The 12,119-nt window shown below is 41.4% G+C and overlaps 1 protein-coding gene across 1 annotated transcript in view; it reads left to right on the top strand.

The window, feature by feature from the left end:
- The window catches only part of ADAMTS2 (ADAM metallopeptidase with thrombospondin type 1 motif, 2), a gene marked incomplete at its 5' end in the record, with an annotated part of 171,800 nt that overhangs the window by 14,395 nt on the left and 145,286 nt on the right, over positions 1-12,119 (top strand). The window lies entirely within an intron of this gene.

Below are 12,119 nucleotides of genomic sequence, written 5' to 3'. Positions count from 1 at the left end.
GCAGGAATGAGCAGAAAACACTATATTTCTTGGCTATTCACAACAAAGTCCTTGTTCAGTGAATATTCTTCTTTAACAAGTACCTCCAGAAGGGAGAATAAAGCAAGAAGTGGTGTCCCCATTTATCCTCAGTGCTAGTCTGCAGGGCAGGGCTGGAAGACTGACTCCATCTGAGAGCACGCTGATCTTCTTGCATCTCACCAACCAGTACACGTGTTGGTATAAGGTGAGTCAGGGCTGCCCAGGGCACAGGGCAGATGGGAGCAGAGAGCTGGAGACACATGTGCACATCACCAGCGTGTCCCCTGTGCTGCAGGACAGTCCCCTCCAGAGCTGCTGTGATTGATTCCATGGGAAGGGTTCACAGCTCCAGCCCAGAAGGGACTGAAGCACCTCTCATCCTCATCCTGAATTTTCTTCCTTCTCTATTAATATTCTGCCAAAGCTGTTTTCAAGGAAAGTTGTTTCCCAGCCTACGGTGCTGCCAGGATGGATTAGTGTGAACTAAACCCCCCCATCCAAGCCCCCAGTGCAGGTTTGGTTCTTTTGTTTGGGCTTTTGGGAATTTAAAACAGTATTTTGTGGGTCTGCTGCTGAGTCAGCACTGGTGGAATGTGATTTCTGAATGTGATTTCTGTGGTCAAACTTTGCAGAAAGCTTTAATGGTTAATGTGCCAGTCAAATAAAGCATGCTGCTGTGTAAGAAATGATGCAGTGGCTTTGTGTGGTTTGATTGGTGTTGCCAAAATAGGTCAGAAATTTCAGAGGAAGGTTTAATATCCCTGTTTATGTAGTATCATCTTGCTTGCTTTGTGGTTCATTAATTTCTGCAGCGACTAAGGTATAGTCCAAGAGCAGAAACCTCCTCGCTACTCTGTACAATATAAATAGCTGGTGCTTTCTCCTGCTAATTTGATTCAAGTAGTTGTGAGTTCAGCTTCATACATTATGATCCTGTGTGCTCCACTGAATGGAGCTTTCTTCAGCTATCTTAATGTCATCTGGGCAGGTTTTGGTGTTGTCTGGCCAAACAATGGGTTAATCATAGTGAAGTTTCTTTCACAGCAGATAACTGTGTTGGCACAGCTAAGGTGGTGCCAGAGAAATAACAAGTGTCTGGGGGCAGGATCTTGTATTGCCACATCGATCCTCCCACAGGGTGAACCCTCATGTACTTACACAATTGTAGGAGCCTCAGGAATAGCTTCAGGAAGATGTAACCTTTTACTGTCCTAATCATGGGTAGGTTTCTTATGGAGAAGTGGTGCATACATTTAGATTCCTTCTGACACTTTAATCAGACTGGCAAAAAAGAGCTGTCCACCTGCCTCTGTAAGATGTTCACTTTGCTTTAAAGTGAGTAAAAACCTTAGGAAGGTTTTAAGGTTGTACTTTAAAGTGTAAGCTTGGTGTATCTATTCTTTTCCTAAGGGTGTTTTATTTGATTCCGGTACTAATTCAGGAGTTGGTCCAAAGCCCATTAACATAAATGAAAAGAGTTTTATTGACTTTGATGGGGTTTGGATCATGGTGCAGTAATTAAATAGTAAAGTATCCATTAACAGTGAAAAAAACAGAAGAGAGGAGAGCCAAATACTGTTGTGATGAACCCTGTGAGGTTGAGTGAACTGTAGCCAAAGTCTCAATATCTTTACGGATGAGATTCAGTCCTTCTGAAATAGACACAACTGTGGATTTTTAAGGGAACTGAATTTATAAAGATCCTTACATTTGTCCTCCTTATTTACAATATAGGCACATTTATTCAATGAAGGTAATAATAAGAATAAAATGGGGAGTGAGGTGTGAAGAAGGAAAAGACAGGCTTTAAACAATACTGAAGTCAAGTGCTAATGATTTGCACTTGGCTTGAATATTCTTGTAAGGTTTTTAAGGAGCAGAGAGTTTTACATTCCAAAGAAAAGGGAAATAGTTTTTCAGTGTTAGTGATGCTATAAATAGAAGGTAAAGGGGAAAAGTGCCCATACTACACATCTGGAAGGTCTACATTAAATTGGGTTACATTTGAAAAAAATAATATTTTTAAAATATATGCTATTATGGAACTAGCCACAGAATCAATCATGTACAGACAGGTTAAATGTACAGTAATAAATGAATTTATATGTGCTGCTGGATAGATGCAGAAATGGTCTGGCATTTGAACCTCAGAAATGCTGTTCTTCCTTCCTTTTGCTGTGAGCTGCTTTGCCTGGGTGGCAGCAGTAGCCCTTGAATTCAGTAGCTGCAGCACTGATGAGACACAGGTCAGCACTCGCAAAGAGCAGTTACGGTTTCCTTATGGCAGTGGGATGGTTGGAACCCCCCCACATTTTAAACAAGTGGGATGTGTGGAAATCAACTGTGAGCATGTGAGTGCTGAGGACACCAGGTGCCCATCTGTGTTTGGGTGTCAGTTCTCCTTCGGCATCTTTGAAAATACAACCCTAACAGAGAAATTTGCTAAAAGCACCTTTCTGGCATCATTTGCCTGCTCATGCATTGACAGTGAGGGGTAGTGCTCCCATGCCAGTTCACAAGGTTATTTCCATTTCAGATGTTAGTCTTCAAGCTTGCTAGAGCCTACTAAGCATGCTCTCTCTTAAATGTAGTTAGCAAAAAAGAGGTTATTCACACCTTTGCTGCTCAGGTATTTATGAAGAAACAGCATCTGCAATATGTTTTATGTTTTTATTAAAGTTATCAATCAAAAAGGTTGATACTGACATGGTGATACTGTGATTCCATCTTCTGTGTTTCTAAGCATATCTTGGCCTTCTGCTTGCAAAAATCACAAAGGTCTCATCAGCTGCAGCTGCAGATTGGAGATAAATGTAAGTTGAATTGTCGATTTGTGGATTTGTCACTTTTGTGGTAGCCAAAAATCCAAACCAAATAAATGCCCAGTAAAATGGAATTTTCTAGAATACTCAGAATAGGAGAGGATGAAAGGCTCAGTCTTGGGGCTAATAACCCAAACTTTCTTCTGTGCTTCCAAAAAGAAAGTGCCTAAAGTGGAACCCCACCTCCCCTTTTTTACATTCGTCCCTTTCAAATCCAGTGGATACTTAATAGAAAGCTTCTAGGAAAAGATTTTCTTCTGGCTACTTGTTTTATGTGTGAAAGATGAATTGGAAAGAGCAGTCTTTCTTCTTTTAAGGAGATGGCTGTGTGGGAATTGCGTCTTAGATCAGGCTTTTGATGGAGCCTGCAGTGTGAAACTGTTGTTTGGGGAATTTAACACTGTTCTTGTGCTTCTTGAGAGGGCAGGGGGTGAAGCAGGAGAGGCAGTGATTGAGAGGTACCACAGCACAGCCATAGCCCAGAAGAGCAGGTGTCACCTTGCAGCAGTGATAGGTTCTAAAAGGGGCTTTATAGAGTGACTAAGAGCTGCTCAGCTGTCAAAGGGTGCATTAGTGATCAATTCTGCTCTTGTATCAGTTCTGTTGGCCAGCATGGGCACACAGGTAAGTTAGGTTACAGAAGAGATACAGGATTAACTCCTCAAAGAACTTGACCATCCATTAAAGTGATTTCATCAGTTATAATAGGAAACTCCAGCACATAGGAATATAGAGATGGATTTGCTATGTGTGGACTGCAAAAGAAAAGTCTTTCAATATACAATTGCTTTTTGTTCTGAGGTAAGGGAAACAATCCAAAGCATAATGTAAATGCTGTCATCACATTTAGCTTCATTGTTTCTATATTAAAATATTTCTGCTGAGAGCAAATGACAAACTCTTTTTCCCTGCCCAAAACCTGATTTGGCAACTGTTGGTCCAAGTTTTCTTTCCAGTTTCTAAAGCAAAACGTTGCCGTATGTTCCAGGCAATACAGCATGTGTTTCCATAGCAACCTCTTCTCCTGTCTTGAACTTGTCAGCATCAAGACATGACATTTGAAACTATAAAGCAGTTACACAAACTGGTGCCTCTTCGGACCTGAGGGAGGTTTGCCAGAAACTAGGTTCTTGCAGGTAGTTGAAGTTAGGGAAGGGTGATGGAGTCAGGTATTCTTAATACCTCCTGCTTGTTTACGAAGAATATGAGAACTTATATGAGTACAAGAACTTTACACTGGCACAGATTGGCACAGGTTGTAGCTGTCCCATCCCTGGCAGTGTTCAAGGCCAGGTTGGACACAGGGGCTTGGAGCAACCTGCTCTAGTGGCAGGGGTCCCTGTCCATGGCAGGGGGTTGGAACTGGATGAGCTTTCAGGTCCCTTCCAACTCAAAGCAGTCTGGGATTCCATAATTCGGTGAACTCCTATTTCACTGAAGCCATGCAATGAGACACAGATTCCTGCTCCCAGCTCAAAGGCTGCTTCACCCAACAACTAACTCAAAGTCTAGTTTTTCCTTAGTGCTGTTTGTCTGTTGGTTTTGTCTCTGATTCTCTGCACTATGTGGTTTTGGGCTGTCTCCCTGACTTTCCTCAGGTTTGCTTGCTTCTCAATCTTTACCATGTTCAGCAAAGTTGCTCCTGATCATGGCTGCACAAGGCTTTGGATAGTGATGTACTCCAGGTCTCTCTCTGTTCCTGTGTTGCCTCATGTTTTAAACCCAGTGAATGGTGAATGCTTTCTAGTTTAAGTGCAGCCTAATCCAACTGACAGTGTATTTGCAAAACATTTATGAAGTAAAAGAAGTGAGGAAGGGGAACAGAAAAGACCTTGTCAGCTAGGAGGGAATAGAAGGGATGGTGTTCCAGTGAGCATTAAAGAGGAATTAGTTTGACTGGCCAGACAGAGTTGTAAAACATTCTCTTGTAGGTAGGAGAGAACACTATATAATTCTATGAAATGTGCTTTTACTATCTTCCCTGTTCTGTATGTAGCATGGTTTTGGCTGCTGATTTGAGCTTCTCAAATGTGTATTTGCAGATATGGGCAAGCTGCCAAAAATGTGACTAATAAAAAAATGCCTATTGATCTCTTTTTAAAGCTTATCTTCACCTCAGTTGTCACTTACTGTAGTATTTATACAGACACCTTCCTGAAGCATAGCTCTGTTTGTTCCAAACTGAGAAGAATACTTGTATTGGGTTTGCGTGGCAAGGGTTTGGTAGCAGAGGGGGTTCTACTGGGGTGGCTTCTGTGAGAAGCTGCTAGAAGCTTCCCCAATGTCCAACATAGCCAATGTCAGAGGTGGAGCAGATATCCACCTACAGCCCATGGAGGACCCCACACCAGAGCAGAGGGATGTCTGAAGGAGGCTTTGACCCTACAAGCGACCCACACTGAGGCAGTTAATGAAGAACTGCAGCCCATGGGAAGGACTCACATTGGAGGAGTGTCTCTCATGGGAGGTATCCCACGCCGGAGCAGGGAGTGAGTATGAGGAATCCTCCCCTGAGGAGGGAGCGGCAGAGACAACGTGTGATGAACAGACCACATTCCCTATCCCCCTGCACTGCTGGAGGAGAGGCGGTAGAGAAGATTGTGAGTGAAGTTGAGCCCACAAAGAAGGGAGGGGTGGGGCGGGAAGTGTTTCTAAGATTTGTTTTTATTTCTTGTTATCCTGCTCTGATTTGACTGGTAATAAATTAAACTAATTTCCCGAAGTCAAGTCTGTTTTGTGTGTGTTGGCAAAACATAGTGTCCTTATCTTGACCCTTGAGCTTTTCATCATATTTTCTCTCCCTGTCCAGCTGAGGAGGAGAGGATGGCTTTGTTGGGCACTTGACTTCCGGCTAGGGTCAACCCGCCACAACACTGCTCTTCTTTTTTGGCTGTCAGTGTGTATTTGGATTTATCTTTCACATAATTACATAGGAGAGAGATGATTTACCCAGAAGTACACTTGTCATGGCCTTAAATCTATACTCTAGTGGTATATCTTCACGTTAAAATAGAAACAGGTTAATGGCTTGTTTTGCTTTGATTTGTGACTTTATGGCTTGGAGCAGAAGATTCCTTTCATGGATGACTGTGTGCATTCAGAAGATGTGGGTGTGGATTCTTTCCTCTGTATTTACTGACAGTAGATACCACAGTGATGTTTAACATTAGGAGCTGTGCTCAAGCACTCCACCCATACGCTGCTCCTTACAGGCTGTCCCTCTGCCATTAGCTGCCCCCTGCACCACACAATCCCTGTGTGAGCTGTAGCCCTCCAGTCCTTGTTGGAGGTGATGGTATTTCCAGATATGGAACAAAACTTCCCCTGGGACACCTGGGAAGAGAAGTGATGGTGTAATGAACTTTGGTGATTTGTTCTTTAGGACTGCTCCAAAGCAGGGCAGGTGCTGTTTGTGCTGAAGGAGTAACAGTGCAACAAGAACTAGGTATAAAACTATCCCAACAAGTATCTGGCCATGGATTACATATACAGCCTATGTTTACATTCCAGGGTTGATGATAACTTTATCAGGAGAGATGAGAAGTAGATGCTTGAATTTCTCCTGGACTTTCTCAATAACTAAACTGGTACAGTGTGTTCTTGGGCCAGTGCTTTGATCCAGCTGGGATATAGCCAGGGGGAAAATAATTTCATGCTTTTAGTTTGCTAATCAGGAAATGAGATAATTCATATAAGAAATCTCTTCTGAAAAAAAGAAAAGCCTCTGGTCACTTTGCAGACTTTAATTTTCAGATAAAGAATTTCTTTTTTGCTTCTGAACCAACCAAACACTTAATACAAATCACAAAAAGCTTTGTGTTTTCCGTGTTCCTTAAATCCAGCTTTAGACAGGAGAGTGGCCTTTCCTTCCTTTCAGAATACAGCTGCTTCTCTTGACATTCTAGGTGTGTAAGTACACATACTGCTCTGTTCTGTTAGTTTTCTGCATCTTTTGCTCACTGAAGTGTAATCCAATAAATGCCACCTTCCAATCCTCTTTGGAGGTCTGGGAAAGTTCTGTTCTGTTGTTGCTGAGGGAACTACAGAGTTTCAGAATTCCCTTTTTTTGCCCCTGGTTTGTGAGAAACGTTGCCTATTCTCCTGAGTTGTCCTTACATGAACTCTTCTAAAATGTTTGTCCTTCTTTGATTCATGTCCTTATTTCATTTATGCTGCTTCTGTGTCTTGTGTCCCAAACTAAATATAACATTACCAGCTGCATTCACTGCTTCCCAGTGAAGGAAATCAGAGTGCCTCTTCCACAAGAATTCCTTGTCCCAGTGCTTATGTCTGTTACTGTGTCCTTGTTCCCCTTCTTGGTGGCATTGTCACCCTTTGAGCTGCTCCAGAGCTCCCTTTCCCATTTCTGGAAGATAAGTGCTGGCTCAGAAGGGGTCAGCTCAGCTCAGTTCAGCAATAAGTGTCTGTACCATTATTTTACTTACGTAAAACAGCAGCTGCATCAATTCTGAAACTGAGGATTGCTCAATTATTTGGGCCAATTAAAACTAACAGATGAAAGTGAAGGTAACAATAGTTTTCTTTTTATCAAGTGTCAGGCTTATGTTTTCCTTCTTGTACTTGTGGTTGCCTTGGGCCACTACTACTCATCTGCCTTTCAGAGAACACTATCAGAGTAATTTCACATTGAGAGAGACTGAGAAGGGCTTAAGAGAGCATAAAAGCTCCAATTCAGCAATGTATTTGCATGCATGCTTTATTTTAATCCTCTGCAAAGTTACCTTACCAGGTGTATATTGCTCTTTTCTTTGGAAATAAGTGATCTTTTTCATTTATGGGTGAAGTTTTATGGGAACTGCTGGAAAAGAGAGGTTTCCTGGAGTAGTCTGTGGATATCATTGTATTTCACTGTAACGTTGTATTGTATTTTTAAGATAGTCCAAGTACCACCTTCTGCAAAAGACCTTTTTGTGGAACTGACAAGAGTTGAACATGAAATATTGATTAAATGAAATTTGGGCTGAATAGTTTAAATTATTGTACATTCAAAATCCCTAAAATACTTTAAAAAATGGAATCAATTGGCAAGTGGTGTTAATGCACCTCCAGAGCATGGGGAAAAATGGGTAAAATAAGCAAATCTTTCTTACTTTCAGTGCTTACAGGGAACATAATATCATTAAGAAAGGAAAATGTAAAACACGTGATAGCAGATGCCAGACTAACCACAGCACTCGGGCTCTCACGAGAAGCACCCTTTTCAAGCTGTGTGCAGCCTTGGCCAAAGCATTCCTTTTGGACTGAGAGATTTTCATTCCTGGTCTTAGGCCAAAGGTAAATTCTCCTTCTCTGCGTGGAAAGTTTCAACAGAACCCATTCAATCAGTGTTTGAATTCTCCCTCTCAGCAGTGCTCCTGCCACTTCATCACCCCTGTGCGAGTGGTACCACAGCAGAGAGAAGCCCAGAGGGAGTTAGCTGCTTCTGTAGAGTTCATGCTGACCAGTTGAAGTTAGCTCAGCAGTTTAAGTTGTCAGCAATGAATGGTTTTGCACATGTGCACCAAAATATTGCTATGGTCTTTTACCTTTTTTTGTAATATCACCAAGAATGTTTATGATGCCAATGACTGATCTCTTGTATGACACAAACTGCACCATCAGGAGGTGGTAGTCATGCCTGTAGCCAATCTAATAAGGTGTCTGAGACCCAAATCTCATAAAAATAAAATTTTGAAACTTCCCCTGATACCAAAGGCTACGGTGGATTTTCTGACCTACTCCATGTATACCTACCCTCTCCATAATGCAGTCCAAAGGGCAAATTTTAGTCGAGTTATGCAGGGAACTAATAAAGATGTGTGGCACCTAGTGAAATTTTCACATGCATCTAAGCTATAGTCATAACTTGCTAGTTAAACTCCAGTGAGTTTAAAGTATCCCACTCACTGTGGCTTGAGGGCTTTGCATACCTCCTAACTGCTTCTTCGAGATGTGAATACCTTTGGATATGTAACACCAAATAGCTGTTGGCTTTTGTTGGATCTACTTTGAAGACTCCTGAGGAAGTGAAGTTGTGCTGGACTTCACTGTCCTCCTGGGAATTTGGTTCCAACCCCTTTCAAAATGCTTTGGAATTGTTTTAGTGCTTTAAAAGAAATGATTTCAATGTGCCCTGTGCAATAGCAGTGATGAGTAGAGATGAGTGTTACTCTTCTGGCAAAGAAGGAAAAGTGGAGCCAAGGATTTTGAAGTGGCCAGAATTCTTGCATAAGGCAACATGTGCAAGTCAGGCAATTGAAGAGGAGCTAAAGTACATTTCTAGTGTTGCTTGAAGGTAATTTTCAGTTTCATTAGGACTGACTTGGTTAAAACACATTCATTTGTGAACTTCTTGAGGTTAGAGGTTCTAGAGCTGTTTTCAGTTGCAGTTTTATTTGGGTGTTTTGATATCTTGGCGTTGTCTTTCTGCTAGATGGATCTTCTCTTGCTTGCTTCTCTGAGGTCTTCCACAGAGGTTCAAAATGATCCTGTATCATCAAATGAAATCCCTTTTGGAGTTTACCTTTTGGCTTTTCCCTTTCTTTTGGCTTTTCTTGGCAAGATGCTGGCTTTATGCACTCAGATTTTTCTAACCAGGCAAGAATGGTGGATACAGAATGGGTTAGTTTGGGACCATTGATAGGCTTAAGTGTGCACGAAGCTGAATCTAAATAGTCAATTACTTGTTGTGGCTTATTTATTTTCACTCAATTTTTTCTCTCCTGATAGTTTATAAGGTATTCATACCACGTTTTGCCTAATTGACTGAAGTTAACTCATCTTTTTCCAAAAGGCGATATGCCAAACTATACAGTTTCAAATGAAGACTGTAGTCACGTTGGCATTTTTGCCTCGTCTTCATTACAACATTTAGAAGTGGAAAAACTGCTGATGAAACTACATGATAAAACTTTATCAGACTTTTAAGGAAGGCAGAAGCTAAATGGAGCTGGCAGGAGACAAATCTGGCCACTAAAGCAGTTTCATCTCATAGCACGTCTCTGCTGTAATCTAGGTTTCCATTCATTGACTGCGTAATAGCATATAAAGAATGAACTCTTCTTTAATGTAATAATGTATTTTTTTGGGAATTCAGTCTCAAGTTCTGAAGAAACAAAGGTTTTGTTTCAATTTGGCTGCATATTTTTTAGATTTTAATTTAAGAAAGAGAGCCTTTTAGTCTAAAGAAATAAATGCAGTGTTTCTCCTCGAAAACAGAGAGACGAATTTACTCTTGCTTTTTCTTTGTTTGTTTAGGTGGGTTTTTTTGTCTGTTGAAGGCTGTAATTGGCTCTGGAGAAGGCCTTTTACTCGTGTTTCCCAGTCATGGATGTCTGCACTTATCTCATTCTTGGCATCCTCCCATTTCAAAGTAAGACGTGGCAGTAAAGTATTCTGTGGCTGTGCCAAAGAGCAGATTGTTGTAGGAAAAAAAGTGTTTCTTATATGTTATGCTGAACTCTTAAGCTTCTGCGGAACTGGGCTAACCCATTTTCCCTATGACATGAGAAGAGAAGGTAGTTACCACCCAAATAACAAGCTGCTTTCCGGTGCCTCTGAGTACAGCAGAGTACATGGGGTGAAGAGTAACTTTGGTCTGTGCCTTTTTACTTTACTTTCCCATTCTCAGAACATGCCTTGGTTGTGTTGGAAGGTCTCGCTGCAGGGTGCAGGGAGGTGTCTGACATCGCTTAGATGTGATCTGCTCTGCTTGGACTTTGAGACTGTTGTGAGAAAGGTGGTCACCCTGTAGGAAACCCTGTGCAAGTCAGATTTCCTTGTTTTAAAATAACGTGATGTTTTTGGGTTTTGAAAGCTATATTTATGAGGTAGCAGTGAAAATGAATGAGGAGTAAAGAAGGAGGAAAAGCTGCTGATTTCAGACATGTGGTAAGTGTAGATCAACTTGCCTTACCAGCAGGGTTTTGCAGAAGAAGAATCCTTTACTAGTTTCCTGTGGGATGGATTAAGGCATTAATTAATGAATTTGGAAGTAACTCTAACATGTTCCTGTAACTGAAAATCTGGAGTGCAGTTACTGAAAGAGAGGGCAAAGGGAGGAACTTCTCAAATTAAACCTCCGGTGTATTGATTCATAAATCCACATGTATCAATCTGTGGGAATCTACTTTGGAAATGGGAGGGACTAAACCATATTTCATTCAATTGTTAAATCTGGGTTGGAAAGTGGTGGAAAGAAGCTGGCAAAAGGAGATTGCTTTGCTTTAACGTCATGTGGACGATCAGCAGAGCTGGGTGTAGTGGGACCATCTACTCAGAATTAAAGCAAGAGAAGCAGAGAGAACAGTATTTTTAATCATGTTTTATCTGAGGCATGTGTTCATTGTCTCAAGACAGATTTTGAGATTTTGTCCATATTTGAACTGGAACAAGAAAACAGTTTTTCTCAAGCTCTGGATCTGACTTGCATCCAAAGCAGATTTGGATGGGTGCCCCACCTGAATTGTTAAGGACTTGGAAGAAGCATTTTAGTCTTGGCCTATTTCTGGTTAAAATATATTCTTCTGCTATGGAGCAAAAATATTCTTTTAAAAAACCTTGAGACAGAAAGGAGGAGTTTATAATCTCAAGAGATGAGATTAAGATTTTGAACATCATTTAAACTGACCTGCCTTTGGTAGGCAGATTACTAATTGTTGACTGTTGGGCAGGTTTATTTAAACTCACAGTAGTACCTGGTATTGAGAAAACTGTACCATCAGTGGAGGGAAGGATGAGTGTGAGCACAGCCTCTGCCTGCTTTCCTTGGAAAACCTGGCAATGCCCCCACTGCACAAAATGGTCCTCCCTGTGATTATGTGGTTCCTGTTCTGTTAATTAGGATGTCTCTGCTCTTCCATATCTCATTTCTTGAAGTAATTTCTTAATGAGTCAGTTGAAGATGTTTCAGGCATGGGAAGGGATGGGAAAATTGGTGAACTGGCTAACGCTTTCCTCCCATATCTGTTTTGATATCAATTATGATTCAGCTTCCAATTAAGCAGGTCAGAGTGTGTTAGCAGGTCTCCAGTTCATGGCTAAATACTGCATAGAGAGGTGGCATAAGGCTAAATTCAAGATTATCTGAAGTAATTAGGACAGAAAATTTAGTTTGCCTTGCTGGAAATAGCCTGACTTATTGCTGAAATGATGCCCGCCTCAGTTCAGTTCTTTCTGTGGTTCCAGGCAGAAGAAAGCCTTTGACAGAAGACTGTAATTGTTAATAAGGTTGCACAGTGCAAGTGTGTAAACTGAGGAAAGACTGGAGCAGAACTC

The sequence above is a fragment of the Nestor notabilis genome, unplaced genomic scaffold, assembly GCF_000696875.1.
Source record: "Nestor notabilis isolate BGI_N333 unplaced genomic scaffold, ASM69687v1 scaffold2811, whole genome shotgun sequence".
NCBI classification, from domain to species: Eukaryota; Metazoa; Chordata; class Aves; order Psittaciformes; family Psittacidae; genus Nestor; species Nestor notabilis.
This window is presented reverse-complemented; position numbering and strand designations above follow the sequence as displayed.